We start from the raw sequence: 24642 nt of genomic DNA, 5'->3' as shown, positions 1-24642 counted from the left end.
ATCCAACATGGGGCTCAAACTCATGACCCCGAGATCAAAAGTTACACAATCCACTGACTGAGCCAGCCAGGCATCCCTGATTTTGTTTTCTTATACAAATCTTTCTCAGAATGTGCTTGTGAACAATTATTCATACCCTCAACTTCATAATGTCTAATTAGATACCAATGAAATCAATAATCTCCTGAAATTAAGTGGGCTTACCTGAACTTGAAGTTCTTTCTAGTCACCCCACAACTCCAAATGGCTTCTGTACTAAAATAGTTGTCATGGTCCCAATAACAAAAACCAAGAAAGTAAATGTAGACACTGAGAAAGTATGCAGCACAATAACAACAAAAGGCAAAGACAGATAACCAGGGAGGGAGCAATCAAAGGAGTAAGGTACTCATAAAGGAAGAAGAGACCAGCTAATTGAAAAAAAAAAAAATGGGTGTTCTTAATCTGGGATCTGTGGTCTACTTTTTGGCCTATTAATAGGCCAAAATTATAAGCAAAATTTGTATGTATACGGATGAATGTATGTAGATGTATGAAATTATAAGCAAAATTTGTATGTATACGGATAACTTTCTTTAGATTTCCAAAGTGATTCATAACCCCCTGTCGAAAAAAGAAGAGGAAGAAGAAGAAGAAGAGGAAGAAGAAGAAGGAGATGATGGTGGTGGTGATGATGATGATGATGATGATGATGGAGAAGGAGGAGGAGGAGAAGAGGAAGAGAAAACCATTGGCATTGGGATATCTGGTTTCCAGGAGTGAACCATTACAGTGTAATGCAGCAGAGACATCCAATAGGATACTGACTGAAAAATGTTCATCGATATGGCAGTTAGATCTATTCTGTGAAGAGTCATTTAGCTTTGTTCCCTCAACTTTCTTTCTACTTCAACTCATGCCAATCTGCCTTCTGAGTTCAGAACTACCAAAACAGCCCTTGTCAAGGATACTGACATTTATTTTGCAAAATCTAGTTAGTATTACTCTCTTTTCATCTTCCTTGACTTCTCAGCAGCTAAAACCCCAGTCTACAGGGCCCCTGAGTGGCTCAGATGGTTGTGTCCGACTTCAGTGCCGGTCATCATCTCCAGGTCCTGGGATCAAGCCCTGTGTCAGTCTCCCAACTCAGCGGGGAGTCTGCTTCTCTGTTTCCCTCTTCCTGCCTCTCCCCCTGCTTGTACTCTGTCTCTCTCTCAAATGAGTAAATCTTAAAAACATAACAAAAATAAGACCCCCTTCTTCAAATTTTGCTCCTACCTGTCTGGTTTATGCCACCATTTTCTTTAAAAAAAAAATTTTTTTTTAAGTAGGCTCCATGCCCATCTTGGACCTTGAATGCATGACCTTGAACTTCAGAGTCACATACTCTACCCACCAAGCCAGCCAGACACCCCTAAGCCACCACTTTTGTGTGTGTGTGCTCTAGATGAAATGACTGTAATAGCTAATAACTGACCTCTCTACTCATCATCTTCCCTCTTAGTTAACCTCTCCCCTGATTCCCATCCTTATTAACTTGTAGCACTAGAAAGATCTTCACCAAAACAATTTTTTAAAAGATTTTATTTGACACAGAGAGATATAGCGAGAGAGGGAACACAAACAGGGGGAGTGGGAGAGGAAGAAGCAGGCTTCCTGCTGAGCAGAGAGCCAGATCCGGGGCTCCATCCAAGGACCTGGGATCATGACCTGAGCTGAAGGTAGATGCTTAAATGACTGAGCCACACAGGTACCCCTTTAAAAAAAAAATTAAGGATCTTATTTGACAGAGAAAGAGTGGAAACAGGGAGAGCAGCAGGCAGAGGGAGGAGAACCAGGCTCCCCACTGAGCAAGGAGCCTGATGCTGGGCTCAATCCCATCCCAGGCCCCCAAGACCATGATTTGAGCTGAAGGCAGCCGTTTAACCCACTGAGCCACCCAGGTGCCCCTAGAAAGATATTTAATAACTGTAAGGTCAGTATTTCCCACTGCAGGATCTTCATATATGCTCTTTCTTAGGCCTGTAATGCTCTTCTTCCAGTTTTTCTTTTAAGATTTATTTATTTACTTATGAGAGAGAGAGAGAACCTGAGCGCATGCACTCAGGTGTGGGAGGGGGTGGGGGGAGAATCTTCAAGTAGAATCCCCCAGCTCAGGGAGACAGCGGACTCAATCCCTGGGGTGGGGGTGGGGGCAGGATTGATCCCATGGGGCTCAATCCCACAACCTGTGAGATCATGACCTGAGCCAAATCCAAAAGTCTGACACTCAACTGGCTAAGCCAGTTTGTTGTTGTGTGTGTGTTTTTTTTTTTTAATTTTTATTTATTTATTGAGAGAGAGGTAGTGAGAGAGAGTATGAGCGAGGAGAAATCAAAGGGAGAAGCAGACTCCCCATGGAGCTGGGAGCCCGATGCGGGACTCAATCCCAGGACTCTGGGATCTGACCTGAGCCGAAGGCAGTCGTCCAACCAACTGAGCCACCCAGGCGTCCCTGTTGTTGTGTTTTTATTTTTGTTTTTTAAACATTGTTAGATCCTCTTATCTTCCACCTATCAGTTCAAATAACCATCTTGAAAGTTATCTTCCCCTTACCTTCCTACTCTAAGTTGGTTACATCTTATGACAGCACCCTCTGTTTCCTTTATTGCACTTAGCACAATCTGAAATTATTTATTTTATTTATGTATCATCTGTCTCATGCCATTAGAATATACATGTCCCAGGCCTGGAACATTGCATCTCTTTTTCACTGCTAGACCTCCAATGCCTGAAAACAGTGTTTGGTGCAGAGCTGACACTCACTAGATATTTACTCAGTGCACCAATGACAAAACTCAAAAGAGATTCCATTGCAAATATTCAGTATTTTAAGTTTGAGCTTTTCTCTATAATGTTTTAAATACAACTTTTATTTTTATTTATTTACTTAATTTATTTTTAAAGATTGTATTTACCTATTTATTTGAGAGAGAGAAAGAGAGCAAGCAGGGGGAAGGAGCAGAAGGAGAGGGACAAGTAGACTCCGTGCTGAGCACAAAGCCTGACATGGAGCTCGATCCCTGTCATTAGAACAGGAGACAATGACCCTAGCCAAAGTCAAGAGTTGAATGCTTAACTGACTGAGCCACCCAGACACCCCTTAAGTATGATTTTTACAACAAAAGGTAAGAATTAATCCTATCATTGGAAGAACAAATATTGTGAAAATGTCTATGCTACCTAAAGCAATCTACACATTTAATGCAATCCCTATCAAAATACCATCATTTTTTTTAAAGATATGGAACAAACAATCCTAAAGTTTATATGGAACCAGAAAAGACCTCGAATAGCCAGAGGAATATTGAAAAAGAAAGCCAAAGTTGGTGGCATCACAATTCCAGACTTCAAGCTCTATTACAAAGCTGTCATCATCAAGACAGTGTGGTACTGGCACAAAAACAGACACATATCAATGGAACAGAATAGAGAGCCCAGAAATAGACCCCCAACTCTATGGTCAACTAATCTGCGACAAAGCAAGAAAGAGGTCCAATGGAAAAAGGACAGTCTCTTCAACAAATGGTGTTGGGAGGGGTGCCTGGGTCACTCAGTGGGTTGGGCCTCTGCCTTCAGCTCGGGTCATGATCTTGGGATCCTGGGATCGAGCCCCGCATCGGGCTCTCTGCTCAGCGGGGAGCCTGCTTCTCCCTCTCTCTCTGCCTGCCTCTCTGCCTACTGTGATCTCTCTCTGTCAAATAAATACAAATCTTTAACAAGTGGTGTTGGGGAAGTTGGACAGCCACATGCAGAAAAATGAAAGTGGACCATTTCCTTACACCACACACAAAATAGACTCAAAATGGATGAAGGACCTCAATGTGAGAAAGGAATCCATCAAAATTCTTGAGGAGAACAGAGGCAGCAACCTCTTTCTACCTCAACCACAGCAACTTCTTCCTAGGAACATCGCCAAAGGTAAGGGAAGCAAGGGCAAAAATGAACTATTGGGATTTCATGAAGATCAAAAGCTTCTGCACAGCAAAGGAAAGTCATCAAAACCAAAAGACAACTGACAGAATGGGAGAAGATATTTGCAAACGACATATCAGATAAAGGGCTAGTATCCAAAATCTATAAAGAACTTATCAAACTCAACACCCAAAGAACAAAGAATCCAATCAAGAAATGGGCAGAGGACATGAACAGACATTTCTGCAAAGAAGACATCCAGATGGCCAACAGACACATGAAAAAGTGCTCCACATCACTTGGCATCAGAGAAATACAAATCAAGACCACAATGAGATACCACCGCACACAAGTCAGAATGGCTAAAATTAACAAGTCAGGAAATGACAGATGCTGGCAAGGATGTGGAGAGAGAAGAACCCTCCCCTAAACTGTTGGTGGGAATGCAAGCTGGTGCAACCACTCTGGAAAACAGCATGGAGGTTCCTCAAAAAGTTGAAAATAGAGCTACCCTATGACCCAGCAATTGCACTACTGGGTATTTACCCTAAGGATACAGATGTAGTGATCCGAAGGGGCACATGAACCCAAATGTTTATAGTAGCAATATCCAAAATTACCAAGCTATAGAAAGAACCTAGATACCCATTAACAGATGAATGGATAAAGAAGATGTGGCATATATATATATATATATATATATATATATATATATATATATATGCCATATATGCCACATCTTCTTTATCCATTCATCTGTATATATATATGCCATATATGCCACATCTTCTTTATCCATTCATCTGTTAATGGGTATCTAGGTATATATTAATATATATATATAATACATATATATATATATATATATTATGCAGCCATCAAAAGAAATGAAATCTTGCCATTTGTAATGATGTGGATGGAACTAGAGGGTATTATGCTTAGTGAAGTAAGTCAGTCAGAGAAAGACAATTATCATATTATCTCCCTGATATGAGGAAGTTGAGAGGCAATGTGGGGGGTTTGTGGGGTAGGAAAAGAATAAAAGAAACAAGATGGAGTCGGGAGGGAGACAAACCATAAGAGACTCTTATTCTCACAAAACAAACTGAGGGTTGCCAGGGGAAGGGGAGTAGGGAGAAGGTGGTTGGGCTATGGACATTGGGGAGGGTATGTGCTATGGTGAGTGCTGTGAAGTGTGTAAACCTGGCAATTCACAGACCTGTACCCCTGGGGCTAATTATACATTATATGTTAATAAAAAATTAAAAAAAAAAAGAATCCTATAAACCTATGCTGTAGAGAAACCAAGGGTTATGGGGACTGAGGAATCACCTTGGTGATTTGAAGTCACTGATGAAGCCAGAAGGCCAGGCTTAAAGGGATTAAAGTGAGAAGGAGGTGAGGAATGAGAGACAGGGTGTACACACCTCTTTACGGGGAAGATTGAGCAGAGTGAGTACTTCAAGTAGAGAACATAGTTGAGGCAGCAGTGTACCAGGTCAATGTGACAAGAATAGGACTGAAGGCAGAGAGATCATGATTTCCCTCTAGATAAAACTGGGCAAATACTGTCACAATTTAGTGGAGAGAAGGCATGTCTGGGTGGCTCAGTTGTTGAAGCGTCTGCCTTCAGCTCAGGTTATGATCCCAGGGTTGTGAGATCAAGCCCCACATCTGGCTCCCTGCTCAATGGGGAGCCTGCTTCTCCCATTCCCCCTGCTTGTGTTCCCTCTCTGGCTGTCTCTCGCTTTGTGTCAAATAAATAAATAAAATCTTTAAAAAATTAAGTGTAGAGAAGAAAATATTTTACAAAGAAAAAGCAGATTCATGTTTTCTGTGTCTGTTGTGGGGTGGTGTGAATTTGGTAGATGCCAAACAATTTTCAAGAATGGTGGGTTTTTCTCTGCCAAAAGGAAATTTAAAAACTTTCAGGTTAAAAAGTCCACAGCTCTTTTTAGGACATCTATGAAGGTCAGTAAATAACTTACCTGCTTCAGTTTTTGTCTAAGTTAGGGTTAAAAGTATCTTCCAACAGATTCACATCAAAACCACATTAACAGAACACCTTACACCAGTTAGAATGGCCAAAACTAACAAGAGAGTAAACAATGTGTGTTGGAGAGGATGTAGAGAAAGGGGAATCCTTTTATCTTACACTGTTGGTAGGAATGCAGGTTGATACAGCCACTTTGGAAAACAGTGTGGAGATTCCTTAAGAAATTAAAAATAGAGCTTCCCTATGACCCTGCAATTGCACTACTGGGTATTTACCCCCAAAGATGCAGATGTAGTGAAAAGAAGGGCCGTCTGCACTCCAATGTTCATAGCAGCAATGGCCACGGTCGCCAAACTGTGGAAAGAACCAAGATGCCCTTCAATGGATGAATGGATAAGGAAGATGTGGTTCATGTATACTATGGAGTATTATGCCTCCCATAGAAAGGATGAATACCCAACTTTTGTATCAACATGGATGGGACTGGAAGAGATTATGCTAAGTGAAATAAATCAAGCAGAGAGAGTCAATTATCATATGGTTTCACTTATTTGTGGAGCATAAGGAATAAGGCAGAGGACATGGGGAGATGGAGAGGAGAAGTGAATTGGGGGAAATCTAAGGGGGAGACGAACCATGAGACACTGTGGACTCTGAGAAACAGAGTTTTGAAGGGGCGGGGGGGCGGGGAAGTTGGGTGAGCCTGGTGGTGGGTATTATGGAGGGCACATATTGCATAAACAATGAATTCTGGTACACTGAAAAGAAATTTTTTTAAAAAGTGCAACTTTTGTCTCCAAAAGTTGCATTTCATGCATGCATGATGTATACTTAAAATACATGGTGTTAGACTTTGGAGTTCATTATTTGTCCAGTGCTCCTTGGGGCACAGTTTAGGAACTACAGAGATAGTGCGAATTCATGTTTCTTCTGTCTGCTTTAGCCCGTGTGACTTTGAAGGAGTTTGCTAATAAATCAATTACTAAATAAAGATATTAATAATTACTTCAAAAAACCAAGTGTCCTCCAACCTTCATGAGTGCAAGAAGCTTGGTCAAAATAAACAGTGGTAAAGTCCATCAAAGTCCATCAAAGACGAGTCTGTTAAAGTTGGGTTTATTGACTTGCTGAAACAAGTAAGACCAGACGCACCAGAGTAACTGGGGGAGTCTAACTAAAGAAAAGGGATCGGAAGAGACAGAGATCGCATAGGATTGGTTGGAATTAAGCAGGCTCTTGTCTAAGCTATGAAGCGAACTCTAAGGTATAGAATCCTTGACAACTGCAAAGCTAAAATAAATATGGAATGTTCTATCTGAAAACCCCTTATGTGAAGCTCTATACCTGGATTGGAAAAATGTCAAAATGATGCATGTGGCTCAGCTCAGCCAGGCAGGCAGGGGTGTTCCATTCTTATTGGTAGGATTTAAAACAACAAAGCTTCTGCAAGTTTGTTCTAGGCAGAAAGGTTTTTCATCTTAGGTCCTTTCATTAATCAAAAAACCCAGTTTTTATAGATTCACAATTAGTATCTATCTCATGTACTGAAATTCTTCTCAACTTTCATAGCATGAATGCTACCTCCCTGAGTTTCCCTTGAGTGGGTTCAGCTAGTGATAACGACATCGCAGGTGTCGTGTGTTTTGATCACGTACCAGACCCCACTGCTAACCGACTATTTGTGTCGTGTCATCCGATCCTCACAACAAGCCGTTTGAGCCTTTGAGCTAGTTACATAGAATGCTGAGGCTCAGAAAGCAGCATGCCTAAGGAATTTGCTGTTACTGTATTTACTTTCATTCTGCCTCATGTTAATAATAATAATTTAATAATAATAATAATATTATTATTATTTGTCGTTTTTGAGGCAGCAACACTATCTTTTCCTCTGGGACTACACGTGTCCTACGTGCTAAACTGCGTAAACGCGGTACTGAGTAACAGGCAAACTAGAACGTGCACGGTCATTGGCCTGTTTTGACTGGGTTTGCGGGAAGCACCAGTGCAACACGGGGGCCCACAGGCTGTGCGGGTTTGGGTGGATGCACTGAACGTCCATTTGGCTCCCGAGACCCTAGTCTATTACGTTCACGCCTGAGCGCCAGCGGCCGTCGCTCGTCTCGCGGAGGCGGGACTTCCTATCTTCCTAAAGAAGCACTTCCGGCCAAAGCCGGAAGCTTCGCTGCGGACCGGCGCGTGCGAGGGTCGAGGTTCGGACCACCGCGGTAGCCGCGGGGCAGGTGAGCTTCGGAGGGACTGAGGGGCTGTGGGAGCCAAACGCGGGTGGCTGGCCTGTGGCCGGTGCGTCACCCGGTGGTGCTTCAGTTCTTCTGTCCTCTCCTAGAAACTTCTCGGGTTGTCGGAGTCGGGTGGTGCCTGCTCTCTGCCACCCCTGTCAGACCGAGACCCGGACGTGCGGGCCGGAAAGGAGTCGGGGCGGGTGGGGGCCCGGCGTCGGCCGCGGGCGACGGGGCGGGTGGGCCGCGCCGCCCAGCACTGTGTGGTGGCGCGTGACTTGGGAGGATGGGAGATGGCTCTGGTGAGAGAAATGGCCCCGAACTTCCCGTCATTTAGCGTCTGTGACGGGGAGGTAACGTGAAGGAGGCGCCGAACTTGGAGCGTTTTGGAGAAGTTCCATTGCCGGCCGCTGGGGATGGGCCTGGGTGGTGGGTGTCCGCGGGAGGGCGTGATGTCCCTGTCTGCGGGGGCCGCGTCTGGTGGAGAGGTCGGGGCTCTCTGGCCCCGGGCTGCAGGACGGAGACAGCGGGGAAGCGGGGACGAAGGACCGGGAGGGCGACTTCGTGTGTGACAGCGGCCCAGCGGGCGCTGCCGTCTGAGATTCGTCCCAGCGTCCCCATCCCTTCACTTCTCACCTTTGTCTCTGCTGTCACACACAGCACGTCGCTGGGGACGTTAAAAACCCAGGTCGACAGACTCTGCCTTTTGACCGTCCGGTGTTTGTAACTCATTGTCGTAACTGAGGTGTGGTTCAGGCGCGGACCTCCGGAGTCGCCCGTCACCCTCGCGCCGCGCGTGTAATCCCGCGGCGAATCACGAGATTGTCAGATCCCGGGCCTCTCACTTCTCTGCGCGGGTTTGCAGCCCTGTCACCCGGGCTGCTGCCGGCCCCCTAACCCGACCGCTGTTCTTCCAGCCTCTTTTCATCCCAGCATCTAAGGCGACCCTCCTAAAATATCAGACTGTTGCCCTGCTTTCCGAAGTCCGGCGAGGACTCCCGTTACACCCAGGGTAAGAGCTGAAGCTACCGCTGCTCTTTGCCCCGCCCTCCGGCCTCTTCAGGCACAGCCCGGCCTCGGGGTGTTTGCAGTTGGGGCTCCTTTGCCTGAACTGCTCTCCCCCGCATCTGTGCACCCGGTTTAGTCCCCTAACTCCCTCATTTATGGGAATACCGCCATCGCAGCCGGTCTCCCCGACGCGGCTTTCCCGGACCTCCCCGTTGTGCTCGCGGTGGTTTAACACGCCGGGTGCGTTCTTCATTCGTCGGACCCGCGGGGCTTGCCCGCTGGGTTGGAAACTGCGCGAGGACATCTTTGTACGTTCTGTTTACCGCTGTATTCCTGGTGTCTAACGCAGTGTCTGCTCCCCGTGGATTTTCTATAATGTAACTGTGGAAGGAAGTACCATCTTACACTTGGTACTTCTGTGCTTTCTTTTCTTGCCCTTTTTTTTTTTTGGATTGAGGTTTGACATTGTGTATTTTCTCTTTTCATTTTTTTCTTCTGTGTTTCCTTGGAAGATAATATTACTCTGGTACTCTATACTTACAGGGCTAACCTTTTAATTTTTAATTTAGCAATGCATACTTAATTGAATCTAATTCAATCTTAAGTAAATCTTAACCTCGCCGCACAGTATTGTTTTTACCTTTGTTTTACCTTTGTCTGATTTTAAACAACTTCTTGGATCATCTCTATACTTATTTTTGTAAGATGTACATGTTCAACAATAAAACTAGAGTTGTTACTATTTTCTGGTGGTTTTGATTTTTTCTTTTTGACTTTTTTTTTTTTTTTTTTTAAGATATTTACTTGAGAGAGAACATGAGCAGGGGTAGGGGGCTTGTAAGGGGGAGGTCAGAGGGAGATGGAAAAGCACCCACTGAGCAGGGGCTCTCTCTTTCTGGGACTCTGAAATCATGACCTGAGTCCAAGGTAGGTGCTTAACCCAGTGAGCCATCCAGGTGCCTCTTCTGATTGATTTATTAAAGTCAGTTTATCATACACTTAATAGAATATTTGTTGTATACTTACACGTCAGACTTTATTTTTTTAAAAGTGTATGATACTTTCCCTACTTTAGCATTTTGCTGGAAAATACAAGAGTCCACTAGAAAACAATATGGCAGACAATAAGAGTGAAATGAATATGACCAGAGAATGAAACTAAATATACACTGTATGTTAACTAACTTGAATTTAAATTAAAAAAAAAAAAAATGACCCAGAGAGTAATTAGGGTCTGCCTGAAAGGAGAAACATTATAGTTTGCCAATTATTAGGAGTGCTGGGATGAATTTGTGGAAGAGTGGTTTGGGGAGATTTGCTGGTATTTAAAAGTGTATAAAGAAGGGGCACAAAGTTAGTGATTAATTTTATTCTTATTCATACAGTTTTGTTATAAAAATTGTGGTGTTTTTTTTTAAGATTTTATTTATTTGACAGATCACAAGTAGGCAGAGAGGCAGGCAGAGGGGGAGGGAGAAGCAGGCTCCCTGCTGAGCAGAGAGCTCAATGCGGGGCTTGATTCCAGGACTTTAAGATCATAACCTGAGCCTAAGGCAGAAGCTTAACCCACTGAGCCACCCAGGCGCCCCAAAAATTGTGGGTTTGATGTAGATTTTGCACATTGGTGTTTTAGAGAGGAGTGCCTTTAGTCTCTTAGGAAATGCTTAAAGCTTTTTGGGGGACCTACTTAAAATTTCGTGAGATATGGTCACCTGGTTGGCTTAGTGGATTAAGCCACTGCCTTCAGCTCAGGTCATGATCTCAGGGTCCTGGGATCGAGCCCCGCATCAGGCTCTCTGCTCAGTGGGGAGCCTGCTTCCCCCTCTCTCTCTGCCTTCCTCTCTGCCTGCTTGTCATCTCTCTCTCTGTCAAATAAATAAATAAAATCTTAAAAAAAAAATTTCGTGAGGGGCGCCTGGGTGGCTCAGTGGGTTAAAGCCTCTGCCTTCAGCTCAGGTCATGGTCCCAGGGTTCTGGGATCGAGCCCCAAATCGGGCTCTCTGCTCAGCAGGGAGCCTGCTTCCCCTGCTCTCTCTGCCTGCCTCTCTGCCTCCTTGTGATCTCTGTCTGTCGAATAAATAAAATCTTTTAAAAAAAAATTTCGTGAGATAATTCAGTATGCGAAGGCTAAGAATTTACTGTCAGGTTGTAGTAAAACTTGGGAGACAGGCTTTGACATTTAGCATAAAAGGACAGCAAGACATGGTAAGTGAAGTAAGCCAGTCACAGAGACAAATAGTGTTTGATTCCACTGACATGAGATACCTCGAGTAGTCAGGTTCATAAAAACACAAGGTAGGGGCTGGGGAGGAAGGGCTATGGGAGTTGTTTAATGGGTATAGAGCTTCAGTTTGGCTGGATGAAAAAGTTTTGATAATTGCTTGCCCAACAATGTGACTATATCTAATGCCACTGAACTGTATTCTTAAAAATGGTGAAGATGGGGATGCCTGGGTGGCTCAGTTGGTTGAGCGGCTGCCTTTGGCTCAGTTCATGATCCCAGCGTCCTGGGATCGAGTCCCACATCGGGCCCCTTGCTCAGCGGGGAGCCTGCTTCTCCCTCTGCCTCTGCTGCCACTTGGCCTGCCTGTGCTTGCTCTCTCTCTCTCTCTTTCTCTGGCAAATAAATAAATAAAATCTTAAAAAAAAAAATGGTGAAGATGGGGGAGCCTCGATGGCAAAGTGGATTAGGGCCTCTGCCTTTGGCTCAGGTCATGATCTCGAGGTCCTGGGATTGAGCCCCACATTGGGCTCTCTGCTCAGCAGGGAGCCTACTTCCCTTCCTCTCTCTCTCTGCCTGCCTCTCTGCCTACTTGTGCTGTCAAATGAATAAAATCTTCAAAAAAAATGGTGAATATGATCAATTTTATGTGTATTTTACAACTAAAAACTTTTTTTTTTTTTAAGAACAGCAGATGGGTTTGTTTAAAATTCTGCTAAATGCAAGCACCTCGCTGGCTCAGTTGGTAGAGCATGTGACTCTTGGTCTTAGAGTTGTGAGTTTGAGCCCTGCATAGGGGGTAGAGCTTACTTTAAAAAAAAAATTGGGCTAAATACTTGGGAATTGTAACATTTTGGGGTGGTAATTTTTTTTTTAAAGATTTTATTTATTTGACAGAGAGATAGCACACGTAGGCAGAGCAGCAGGTGGAGGGGGAGGGAGAGGGAGAAGCAGGCTTTCTGCTGAGCAGGGAGCCCGATGTGGGACTCGATCCCAGGACTCTGGGATCATGACCTGAGCCAAAGGCAGCCGCTTAACCAACTGAGCCACCCAGGCGCCCCTGGGTGGTAATTTTTTTTAAAAGATTTTATTTGTTTCAGAGAGAGAGAGAGCATGAGCACGAGGAAGGGGGGGAGAGAGAGAGATGAGCATGAGCCTGATGCAGGACTCAATCCCAGGACCCTGGGCTTATGACCTGTGCCAAAGGCAGATGCTTAACCAGCTGAGCCACCCAGGTGCCCCAGCTTATTGAAATTAAACTTCCCCATATCAGCTACTGTTATTCTGAATGTGATATAGTTCTTTGATTTATGGAATATTTCCCCTTACCTAAATATAGAATCTCTAATTTATGATGTTAATGATCTTAATCATTAAGAGATCTTAATGACTACATTGACTGTATATTTTGAGCACTTCTACACATAAAAACTCATTTAATTCTCACAACATCTATGGAGTAGGTCCTAATACTATCTACATATTACAGATGAGGAAACTGAGACACAGAAAGATTAGATTATCCCGTGTCCCATTCTGTTCTGTAGTGGACAAAGTCGAATTTCTCTCCAGTAGCCTGGCTGCGTATAATGTCCAAATTATGTTAAATAGGAACAAATATCTTAATTCTTAGGTGTTTTGCAGTATTCTTTCAGTCCTAGGAGAAAGAAACTGTGTTCAAACTAATGTAAACAAAAGAAAGACTACTGTTTCATTTAACTGGGCTAATGAAAGGCTTCAGGCATAGTTGGATCACCTCCACTTCCCTTTCTGGCCTTACTTTCAGACAAATTTTTCCAAATAGTGGCAGAGGTGCCTCTCAGCTATTCCAGGTTTAAGTGGTCCTTTTGTTTTAAGGTCTAGGGAAAGAGAGAGATGGATCCTGTCTTCAAGAGCCCATGTTATTTTCTAAAAGACTGACTCTCTTTGGGTTAGGATCTTTACATATGGACCAGTTGCTATATGCCAGAAATGGAGGTGTGGAGTCATCATATTGGCCGTCGTGGGCCATGTGTCCACTCCTCCAGTGGATGAGTGACAGGCCACCAAGCCAAGAGAGTACACTTCCCACAGGGGAAGTTGGCTGAAAAGGCAAAAAATAGGTGAGAACCGTTTCCATAGTATAGATAGAACTCTAGGTCTCTGCTAGGTGCTTTCCCAGGTTAAGATTCTTTTACCTTTTTTTTTTATTTAATGACTTTATTTGTTTGAGAGGGAGAGAGAGAGAGGGAATGAGAGGAGAGAGGTCAGCGGGAGAAGCAGACTCCCTGCCAATTAGAGAGCCCTGTGTGGGACTCAATCCCACGACTCCAGGATCATGACTTGAGCCGAAGGCAGTTGCTTTACCAGCTGAGCCACCCGGGCACCCAAGATTCTTCCACTCTTAAACAGTAATAGTCATTTTTAGAAGAATTCTTAGAAGAATTAAAGAAATTATTAGCATTTTGAATGGATATTGTGCAGTTAAGATAAAGAAAAGGAAAGCATGTGCTATATGTTGAAGACTTACCACCAAACTCCTCTCATGCCCTCAAATTTAATTTGCTTCTTTATCAAGGATAAAGACCCCTTTAGCAGTCTGATAAATCTTGTGAGCACCTTAGAATTTGTTTTTAAGATTTTAGTTATCTCCATACCCAACGTAGGGCTTGAAGTCAGAACCCAAGATCAAGAGTCACACACACTACTGACTGAGCAGCCAGTCACCCTTAAAATGTTTGGGTTTTTTTTGTTTGTTTGTATTTTATTTATTTATTTGAGAGAGTGCCAGTGCAAGAGAGAGCACATGCGAGGGAGGGGCAGAAGGAGAGGGATAAGCATACTCCCTGCTGAGCAGGGAGCCTGAAGTGGGGCTCTGTCCCAGGACCCTGAGATCATGACCTGAGCTGAAGGCAGACGCTTAACTGACTGAGCCACCCAGGCGTCCCTAAAGGTTTTTTTTCAAGATTTATTTATTTGAGAAAGAGTGAGATAGAGAACGAGTGGAGGGAGGGGCAGAGAGAGAGAAGCAGGCTCTCTGTGGAGCAGGGAGCCTGACACGGAACTCGATCTCAGACCTCTAGGATTATGACCTAGAGGCAAAGGCAGACACTTAACTGACTGAGCAACCCAGGTGCCTTAAGGTGTTTTTAAATATAGAAAACACATAGCATTTCATATAGAACTTCTACAACTCAGCACCCAAACCCCAAATAATCCAGTTAAGAAATGGACTGAAGGGCGCCTGGGTGGCTCAGTGGGTTAAGCCGCTGCCTTCGGCTCAGGTCATGATCTCGGGGTCCTGGGATCGAGTCCCGCATCGGGCTCTCTGCTCGGCGGGGAGCCTGCTTCCTCCTCTCTCTCTCTCTGCCTCTCTGCCTACTTGTGATCTCTCTCTGTCAAATAAATAAAATAAAATCTTTAAAAAAAAAAAAAAAGAAATGGACTGAAGATATGAATAGACATTTTTACATGAAATAAGGCTCAAAATCACTCACCTTCAGGGAAATACAAATCAAAACTACAATGAGATATCACTTTATACTAGTCAGAATGGCTAAAATGAACAACAAAGGAAACAACAGGTGTTGGTGAGGATGTGGAGAAAGGGGAACCCCCTTGCACTGTTGGTGGAAATGCAAACTGGTGCGGCTCCTGTAGAAAACAGTGTGGAGATTCCTCAAAAAGTTAAAACTAGAGCTACCCTATGATCCAGCAATTGCACTGCTAGGTATTTACCCAAAGGATACAAAAATACAGATTAAAAGGGGGTACATGCACCCCAATGTTTATAGCAGCATTATCAACAAGAGCCAAATTATGCAAAGAGCCTAAATGTCCATCAACTGATGAATGGATAAAATGGGGCACATGCATACAATGGAATATTATGCAGCCTTAAAAAAGAATGAAACCTTGCCATTTGCAACCATGTGGGTGGAGCCAGAGAGTATAACCCTAAGTGAAACAAGTCAGAGAAGGACAAATACCGTATGATTTCACTCGTGTATTTTAAGACACCCAACAAACATGGGGGAGGGATAAAAAAGGAGAATCAAGAAACAGACTCTTAATTATAGGGCACTTGTGATGAGCACTGGATGTTTGGATGGAATGCTGAATCACTAAATTCTGCACCTGAAACTAGTGTTACAATATATGTTAACTAACTGGAATTTAAATAAAAACTTGGGGGGAAAATAGGAAATATATAAGGATTTCAGATGAAATCCAGTTATGTGAAATGAAGTTTTTTTATGTCAAGAGACATAAAAATTGTAATCATGTGTTCATTAACATTAAATGACAAAAATCTAGTGGCAGGTCTAATACTGTAATTTTGAAATAGCGATGCTTATAAAGAATATCTTGAGATATCTGAAATATCCATAATGTGATATGAAATATCTCTGATCACAGGTGCTCTAATCCAACTGATTTTTTGGCCTATATGCACAGTTTCAGTGAGAAGTTAGTGAATATCTTTAGGGGATACCTTGAAAACCTATGGACTTAGGGTAAAAAATACTTCACTTAGGTGCTGCCCAGGTAGTCAGCCCAGTACTCCAACCACCAGGTGAGAGTGAGGTCTCACTCTGTTCTTGTTAGTTGGCCCTGATCCCCAGTTGCATGACTTGTACTGTTTCTTTGACCAGGCCTCCCAGATGCAGTCTTTGGGTTTCTGAGAAACATTCACTTGGACTGTCCCTTATTGTGCTGTTCCCAGTCTTTGGGAGCCATCTATGTTTTCTTGAATCCTTTAATACCAGATATTAACCTTGATCTCCCTTCAGTCTGAATTTCTGGTGGTCATGACTTGATCACCTACATATATTCCCTCCCATCTTTTTATTTTTTTAAGATTTTATTTATATATTTCAGAGAGAGTGTGTGCATGTGAGAAAGAGGGGTGGGGATGGGGGTTGGTGGAGGCGGAGGGGGAGAGGGAGAGGCAGAGAAAATCTCAAGTAGACTCCACGCTGAGTGCAGAACCAGATGAGGGGTTGGATTTCATGACCCGGTGTCCCAATTAAAGCTGAAGCAAATCAAAACTCTACAAAACTTAAAATATTTTAAGTTTTTTATTAATTAATTTTTAAAAAAAGATTTTGATTTATTTGACACAGAGAGACACAGGGAGAGAGGGAACATAAGGAGGGGGAGTGGGAGAGGGGGAAGCAGGCTTTCAGATGCAGGGCTCCATCCCAGGACCCTGGGATCATGACTTGAGCTGTAGGCAGACACTTAATAACTGACCACCAAGGTGCCCATAAATTTCTGATTTTTAAAGTTGCACTAAAATACAGATAACATTGAGTGTCTTTTTTTTTTTTTTTTTTTTAAGATTTTATTTATTTATTTGTCAGAAAGAGAGAGAGAGAAAGCACACAAGCAGGCAGAGAGGCAGGCAGAGGCAGAGAGAGAGGCAGGCTCCCCGCTGAGCAAGGAGCCCGATTCGGGACTTGATCCCAGGACCCCTGGGAGCATTACCTGAGCCGAAGGCATCAGCTTAACCCACTGAGCCACCTGGGCGTCCCTTTTTTTTTTTTTTTTTTTTTTTAAGATCTTATTTTTAAGTAATCTCTACCTCCAGAGTGGGCTTGAACTCACAGCCCTGAGATTAAGAGTGGCACACTCCACTGACTGAGCCGGCCTGGCACCCCAGACCATTTGAACAGTGCAGTAGTGTTCAGTAGTACTACAGTTCAGTAGTGTTAAGTAAATTCACATCGTTGTACAAACATCACCACCATCTGTCTCCAGAACTCCTTTCATTTTGCAGAACTGAAACTCTTAGCCATTAAACAACACTTTCTCCCTTCCACAGCTCTTGACAACCACAAATCTACTTTCTCTCTCTATGCATTTGATGACTCTAGGTACTTTTAAGTGGAATCATACAGTATTTGTCTTTACTGGCTTGTTTCACTTAACGGGATGTCCGCAGGGTTCATCCATGTTGTATCATGAAGCAGAATTCCCTTTCTTTTTTTTTTTTCTTTAAAGATTTTATTTAGTTATTTGACAGAGATCACAAGGAGACAGAGAGGCAAGCAAAAAGAGAGGGGGAAGCAGAGAGCCCGATGCGGGGCCCAATCCCAGGACCCTGAGATCACGAGCCGAAGGCAGAAGCCCCAACCCACTGAGCCATCTGGGTGCCCCTCCCTTTCTTTTTAAGGCTGAATAATATTGTATGCATACACCACATTGATATTTGGGTTAGTTCCATCTCTTGGATCTCTTGGGTCTTTGTGAATAATAGCACTGTGAACATGGTTGCAAAGTACTGCTTGTGTCCTTCCTTTTAGTTCTTTTCAAATATTTTATTTGAGGAATTATGTAGTCCTCATCATGAAGAACATACAGGAAACTGTTTAGATTTTAAAAACATTATGAGAAAGATCAGTAAACCAACAGGAAAATGGATAAAGGATATGAACAGTTCATGGAAAAGGGAATCAAAATGAAGAGATGCTCAGCTTTCTTCATAAAAGAAAATGTAAATAAAATGTGTATTTCACTTGTCTGACTGACAACCAAAATTGTGTTAATATTTTGTGAAGGGCAGTGTGATGACACAGGGGCTCAAAGAGTGCTGCTGGGACTGTGAATTGGTACAGCCACTAAAAAGGGACATTTGTTAATGCCTATAAGCATTAAAAATGCACATACCCTTTGACTTAGCAAACCTGTTTTGAGAATTTTCTACAGATATATATTTTTAAAGATTTTATTCATTTGTTTGACAGGTAGAGGTCACAATTAGGCAGAGAGGCAGGCAGATAGAGAGGAGGAAGCAGGCTCCCCGCTGAGCAGAGAGCCAGATGCGGGACTCCATCCCTGGACCCTAAGATCATGAGCTGAGCCGAAGGCAGAGGCTTTAACCCACTGAGCCACCCAGGTGCCCCTCTACAGATATTTTTGCACAGGTATAAAAAAATAAATGAGCAGGTTTAGTCTTTGCAGTATTATTTGTAATAGCAAAAACTTGGGAGTAACCGAAGTCCATCAGTTTGAAGACTGTTTAAATCACTCTGTATCTATACAAATACTATGCAGCCAGAAAAAATTTAAAAGCTCCTGACATGGCTGTAGATAAATTTCCAGGTTATATTATTGAATGAAAATGTAAGGAACAAAACCACATATGTAGTATGGTACCATTTGTGTAAAGAAAGAAGAAAAATACTGGTGTGAATAAGCTTAAAATAGGTAAGGAAGTATATAGAAGGTACTAATAAAGCTGTTGCCAGCAGGAAGAGATAATGACTAGCAGGAGTGGAAAGGAAGCTTTCAGTGTATTCCTTTTATACTTCTTTGAGTGTCATCTTTTAAAAAAATTAAGTGAGAAAGATGTGCCTATAAAAATACAAGGATTGGGGTGCCTTTGTGGCTCAGTCGTCTGCTTTTGGCTCAGGTCATGATCCCAGGGTCCTGAGATCGAGCCCTGCATCAGGCTCCCCACTCCACAGGAAGCCTGCTTCTCCCTCTCCCACTCCTCCTGCTCGTGTTCCCTTTCTCTCTCTCTCAATCTCTGTCAAATAAATACATAAATAATCTTTTAAAAAGGGGCGCCTGGGTGGCTCAGTGGGTTAAATAATCTTTTAAAAAAAGAAAAAGAAAAATACGAGGATGAAATGGAAAAAGAGACCGCCTAACCAGTGACTTCCAGACACTTGAACAGACTTCTTAAGAAAAACATCAGTAGGGGCGCCTGGGTGGCTCAGTGGGTTAAAGCCTCTGTCTTTGGCTCAGGTCATGGTCTCAGGGTCCTGGGATGGAGCCCCGCATTGGGCTCTATGCTCGGCAGGGAGCATGTTTCCTCCTCTCTCTCTGCCTGCCTCTCTGCCTAATTGTGATCTCTGTCTGTCAAATAAATAAGTAAAATCTTAAAAAAAAAAAAAAAAGAAAGAAAGAAAAAGAAAAAGAAAAACATCAGTAAAGTTGAACCTCGAAATCAACTTGTGGAAAAAATGTGAAGACAAGAAAAGAAGCTTTTGGGATTGATCTGGACTAAAAAGTAGTACAAGAAAGTGTACTCCTTGGGTGTAGTAGTATATGTCTTTTAACTTTAAATCCTGAATATTTTGAAACATAGGAAACACCCAGATACTCGTTGCTTTTATTTAATGATTGTTAATATTTTGGCAGCTTTGCTTCGTCTTTTAAAAATATATTTAATGTAGCATAAGAGAGGACAGAAAAGTGGCAGATTGATTCAATTTCTTATCTTTTGTTGTTTCTATGGAGAATGATTTCCTGTCTTGTCCAAAAAAAAAAAAAAAAAAAAAAAAAAAGTCTGGTTAGAAAACATGTTGAAGATAAAAAGAGAGGATGGCATTTAGCCATTTTCAATTAGTCTGCATTCTCCAGACTGTATGGCTGTATGGCTGTGTGGCTCAGTCAGTTAAGCCCTTGCCTCAGGTCATGATCCTGGTCCTGGAATTGAGCCCTGCATCCTCAACAGGCTCCCTGCTCAGCAGGGAGTCTGCTTGTCCCTCCCCCTCTGCTTCCCGACTCATGAGTGTGTGTGCATGTGTGTATGCACGTGCTCTCTCCCTCTCTCCCTCTGATGAATACATCTTTGAATTAGTCTGCATTCCAGAAATTACATTTAGAACTTTATGAAAAACTGGCAAAAATGATTGCAAAAAATTCCTGTTCATACTCTTTAAAGAGTAACAAACAAGGGGAACTAGAATTTCTAGGAAAGATGTCTTGTGAACATTTGGAAAAGTAATAATCCCAAGGAGATAGGAAGAGTTTAGTGAGTCTTGGCTAAATTTACCTTTTTTTGTCTGTCTTTTGGATCGTAATTCCCTGGCAAGTCAGGGAAATTTGCAGAGAACAGTGCATTATTTCCTTTCGCTTTTCATCATCTTTCCTTTCCTCCCTCCTCATTATTGTTAATAGAACAAATAACAGCTATTCCTTCCAAATATATTCATACGACTGAGAGGTGTGTAAGTTAAAAAGTGAAGCAACCCTTCCCCCACCCCACCCCTCTGACAGTATACTCTGGGACTGACGGTGGGGTTTAATTTCGGGGGGGGGCTCATGACATACACAAAGCTCATGACATTCTTGCTTGTGAACTGGGTAATAGGAGAGCTTCTAACTAAAAAATATTTTACCCACAGTTTGTAGGAGTTCTTTCTTTGGTTAGGTCATATATACGTGGGTCATATACATTTACATACACACATATTTTATCCTTGATCTTATAAAAATTAGGACAGAACTAGGAGAGATAATGTTGGATTATTCTGTGTTTAGAATATATAAATGTAGGGCGCCTGGGTGGCTCAGTGGGTCAAGCCGCTGCCTTCGGCTCAAGTCATGATCTCAGGGTCCTGGGATCAAGTCCCGCATCGGGCTCTCTGCTCAGCAGGGAGCCTTCTTCCTCCTCTCTCTCTGCCTGCCTCTCTGCCTACTTGTGATCTCTCTCTGTCAAATAAATAAAATCTTAAAAAAAAAAAAGAATATATAAATGTAAAGTCTTACATTTACACATAATGTTATGATGTGTTAAGTCCAACTTCAAAATTAGTTGCACAAGGAGTGCCTAGGTCAGCATATAACTCTTGATCTTGGGGGTCGTGAATTCAGGCCCCACACTGGGTATAGAGATTACTTGAAAAATAAATTGTTGTACAAATATAGCATAGAGAAGACCTGGTTTGAAAATTCTTCATGGAAATTCATAAGACTTTACAGAAACAAGTAAACAAATAGATTTTCTCTTAGTCTCAGTGTCAGTATTTAACTTTTCCTTTGGCTGGATGGTTTGGGCATGGCTTTCTTGAATCTTAAATATATTTATTTACTTTGAATAACTGTCTCAAGAATTTTTCCCAAGGAAATACTTCAAAGGACAAGAATAATTTAAAAGTGAAGATATTTTTAGTTGTTTTCTTTGAGATAGTAAACAATGGAAGCATATATCAACAGGGAAATGATTAAATTTTGGTATCTACAGGTCAACATTAAAGAGATTAATATGACTCCGTGGCTATATAGAAAAATGTTTATGCTATTAAAGAAGTAGAACAGATTACATATCTATATCTTTTTTTTTTTAAGAGATTTTATTTATTTATTTAACAGAGGAACACAGCGAGACAGGGAACACAAGCAGGGGGAGTGGGAGAGGGAGAAGCAGGCTTCCCCCTGAGCAGAGAGCCCAAGGTGGGGCTGATCCCAGGATGCTCGGATCATGATTTGAGGCAAAGGCAGATGCTTAATGACTGAGCCACCCCCATATCTATTTCATTCATTCATTCATTTATTTTAGATTTTATTTTTTTATTTGACAGAGAGAGAGATCACAAGCGGGCAGAGAGGCAGGCAGAGAGAGGGGAAGAAGCAGGCTTCCCGCTAAGCAGAGCGCCCGATTCGGGGCTCGATCCCAGGACCCCAGGATTATGACCTGAGCTGAAGGCAGAGGCTTAACCCACTGAGCCACCCAGGTGCCCTTATCTATTTCAATTGTAAGAAAATTGTACATGTTAATGAAAATTGAAAAAGCCATTTAAAACTAGTGAAAACTTTTTTTTTAGCATAGTTAAAGTTAAATTTAACCATTTAAATTCTTTACATTTGAATCTTTATTATTAAAAATTATTTTGAGTATGGTTGATACACAGTGGTACTTTAGCTTCAGATTTACAACATAGTGATTCAGTTTCTTTACACATTATGCTATGTTCACAACAAGTGCCGCTACCATCTGTCACCACAGAAGTCTATTATAGTATCATTGACTATATTCCCTGTACTGTGCCTCCTATTCCAGTTACTTACTCATTGCATAACTGGAAGCTTATAGCTCCCATTCTGCCCACCCACCCAATCCCCCTCACCTCTGGCAAACATCAGTTCTCTGTATTTAAGGTTTGATTCTGCTTTTTGTGTATTCATTTGTTTTTTTGTAGATTCCACCTGAGTGAAATCATATGATATTGGTCTTTTTCAGTCTGAGTTATTTCACTTAGCTAAATACCCTCTAGATCCATCTTTGTTGTCGAAATGGCATAATCCCATCCTTTTTTATGGTTGAATAATATTTATTTGTGTGTATGTGTGTGTGTACACACCTTTTTTCCTTATCCATTCATCTATCAGAGGACACGTAGATTGCTTCTACATCGTGGTTATTAGAAGTAATGCTGCAATAAATACAGGGTGCATATGATGTAGGAAAGATGTTAGGGCTTGAAGCCAATGGCTAAGAAAGAATTCTTGAGGTGTTTTTGGTGCAAAACGTGGTTTTATTAAAGCACGGGACAGGACCCTTGAGCAGAAAGAGTGGCACTGGGGTCATGAGGAGTAGCTGATTATATACTTTCAGGTTTGGAGGGGGTTAGGGATATTGTAAATCTAAGGATTTTGGAACCAAGGTTTTCAGGACCTTGAGGGGCTAGCTGTTGTTAGGATAAGATCATTTTTTACAGTTTGCTAAAACCTTGTTCATGAGATCCTTCAAATGTATATTGGTAGATCATATGCTTGGAGGATGATAGCCAGTAGGTATCCTGGGGGGTACAGATAAAGGAAGTTTCCAAAGGAATTTCTAATATGCTAAAGTAGACTTACAGGATCCTGGGGGTCAGGCTAAGATTGCCTTTTGCCCTTAGCAAAGTATTAACATTGGGGCAGTTGAGTCCCTAGAGGTATGTCACTCTGCCTGTTTCAAGGGGTTGTTAAGTAGTAAGGAAATTTAATTTTTCTTTTGCCTTTGTTTCCCACATTACATACATCTTTTCAAATTACTCATGTTTTCATATCCTTAGGGTAAATACCCAGCACTGGAATTGCTGAGTCATATGGTAATTCTATTTTTAAATTTTTGAGGACACTCCATACTGTTTTCTATAGTAGCTGCACGAATTTACATTCCCACCAACAGTGCACGAGGATTCCTCTCCCTCTGCATCCTTACTGACACTTGTTATTTCTTGTCTCTTTGATGCTAACCATTCTAACAGGTGTCAGGTGGTCTCTCATTTGTAGTTTTGATTTGCATTTCCCTGATGACAAGTGATGGTGAGCATCCTTTCATGTATGTGTTGGCCATCTGTGTGTATCTGTATGTCTTCTTCAGAAAAATACTGATTCAAGTCCTCTACCTATTTTAATTGGATTTTTTGTATTTTTGGTGTTGAGTTTTATAAGTTCTCTATGTATTTTGGATATTAACCCCTTATTGCATATGTCATTTGCAAATATCTTTTCCTATTCAGTAGGTTGCCTTTTTTTTTTTTTTTTTTTTTTAGTAGGTTGCCTTTTGATTTGTTTTTTCCTTTTGCTGTGCAGAAGATTTTTATTTTGATGTAGTCCCAAATAGTTTATTTTTGCGTTTGTTTCCCTTGCCTCAGGAGACATATTTAGAAAAATGTTGCTAGGGTCAATGTCTAAGAAATTACTGCCTATGTATTCTTCTAGGAGTTTTGTGGTTTCAGGACTCAGTTTAGGTCTTATGTAGTTTGAGTTCATTTTTGTGTATGGTATAATAAGAAAGTGGTCCAGTTTCATTCTTTTGTGTGTAGCTTTCCAATTTTCCCGACACCATTTGTTGAAGAGACTATCTTTTCTGCACTGTATACTCTTGTCTCTTTTGTCATAGATTAATTGACCATAGTAAGTGTTGGTTTATTTCTGGACTCTTATTCTGTTCTATTGGAATATGTGTCTATTTTTGTGCCAGGACCTTTGATTACTATAGCTTTGTAATATAACTTGAAATCTGGAATTGTGATACCTCCAGGCTTGTCTTAAGATTGTTTTGGGTGTTTGAGGTCTTTCGTGGTTCTATACAAATTTTAGGATTATTTGTTCTAGTTCTGTGAAAAACAAGATTGGTATTTCGATAAGGATTTCATCGAATCTTTTTTTTTTTTTTTAAAGATTTTATTTATTTATTTACAGACAGAGATCACAAGTAGGCAGAGAGGCAGGCGGGGGTTGGGAGGGGAAACATGCTCCCTGCCGAGCACAGAGCCCGATATGGGGCTCGATCCCAGGATTCTGGGATCATGACCTGAGCCGAAGGCAGAGGCTTAACCCACTGAGCCACCCAGGCACCCCAGGATTTCACTGAATCTTAAAGCTATTCTTTAATATCAAATCTCGTCAGTTCAAATTTTCAGTATCCTCATTTCTTTTACTTTAAAATTATTTACGGTTTTTAAAAATTAGGATCCACATAAAGTCCATATATTGCAGTTGGTTGACATATTTCTTAAGTTTCTTTTAATCCACTCATTCTC

At 42.0% G+C, this 24642-nt stretch overlaps 1 protein-coding gene across 3 annotated transcripts in view; it reads left to right on the top strand.

The window, feature by feature from the left end:
• Nucleotides 1-8022: 8022 nt before the first annotated feature.
• Nucleotides 8023-24642, top strand: part of TBCE (tubulin folding cofactor E) — a 76084-nt gene continuing 59464 nt past the window's right edge. For all 3 annotated transcript variants that reach the window (XR_009352695.1, XM_059170403.1, XM_059170402.1), the window contains exon 1: nucleotides 8023-8169. The gene's annotated coding sequence lies outside the window, so the exon portion shown is untranslated. The remainder of the gene's footprint in view (nucleotides 8170-24642) is intronic.

Source organism: Mustela lutreola, chromosome 4 (assembly GCF_030435805.1).
Source record: "Mustela lutreola isolate mMusLut2 chromosome 4, mMusLut2.pri, whole genome shotgun sequence".
NCBI lineage: Eukaryota > Metazoa > Chordata > Mammalia > Carnivora > Mustelidae > Mustela > Mustela lutreola.
The sequence above is the reverse complement of the archived record's forward strand: the minus strand, read 5'-3'. Positions and strand labels throughout refer to the sequence as shown.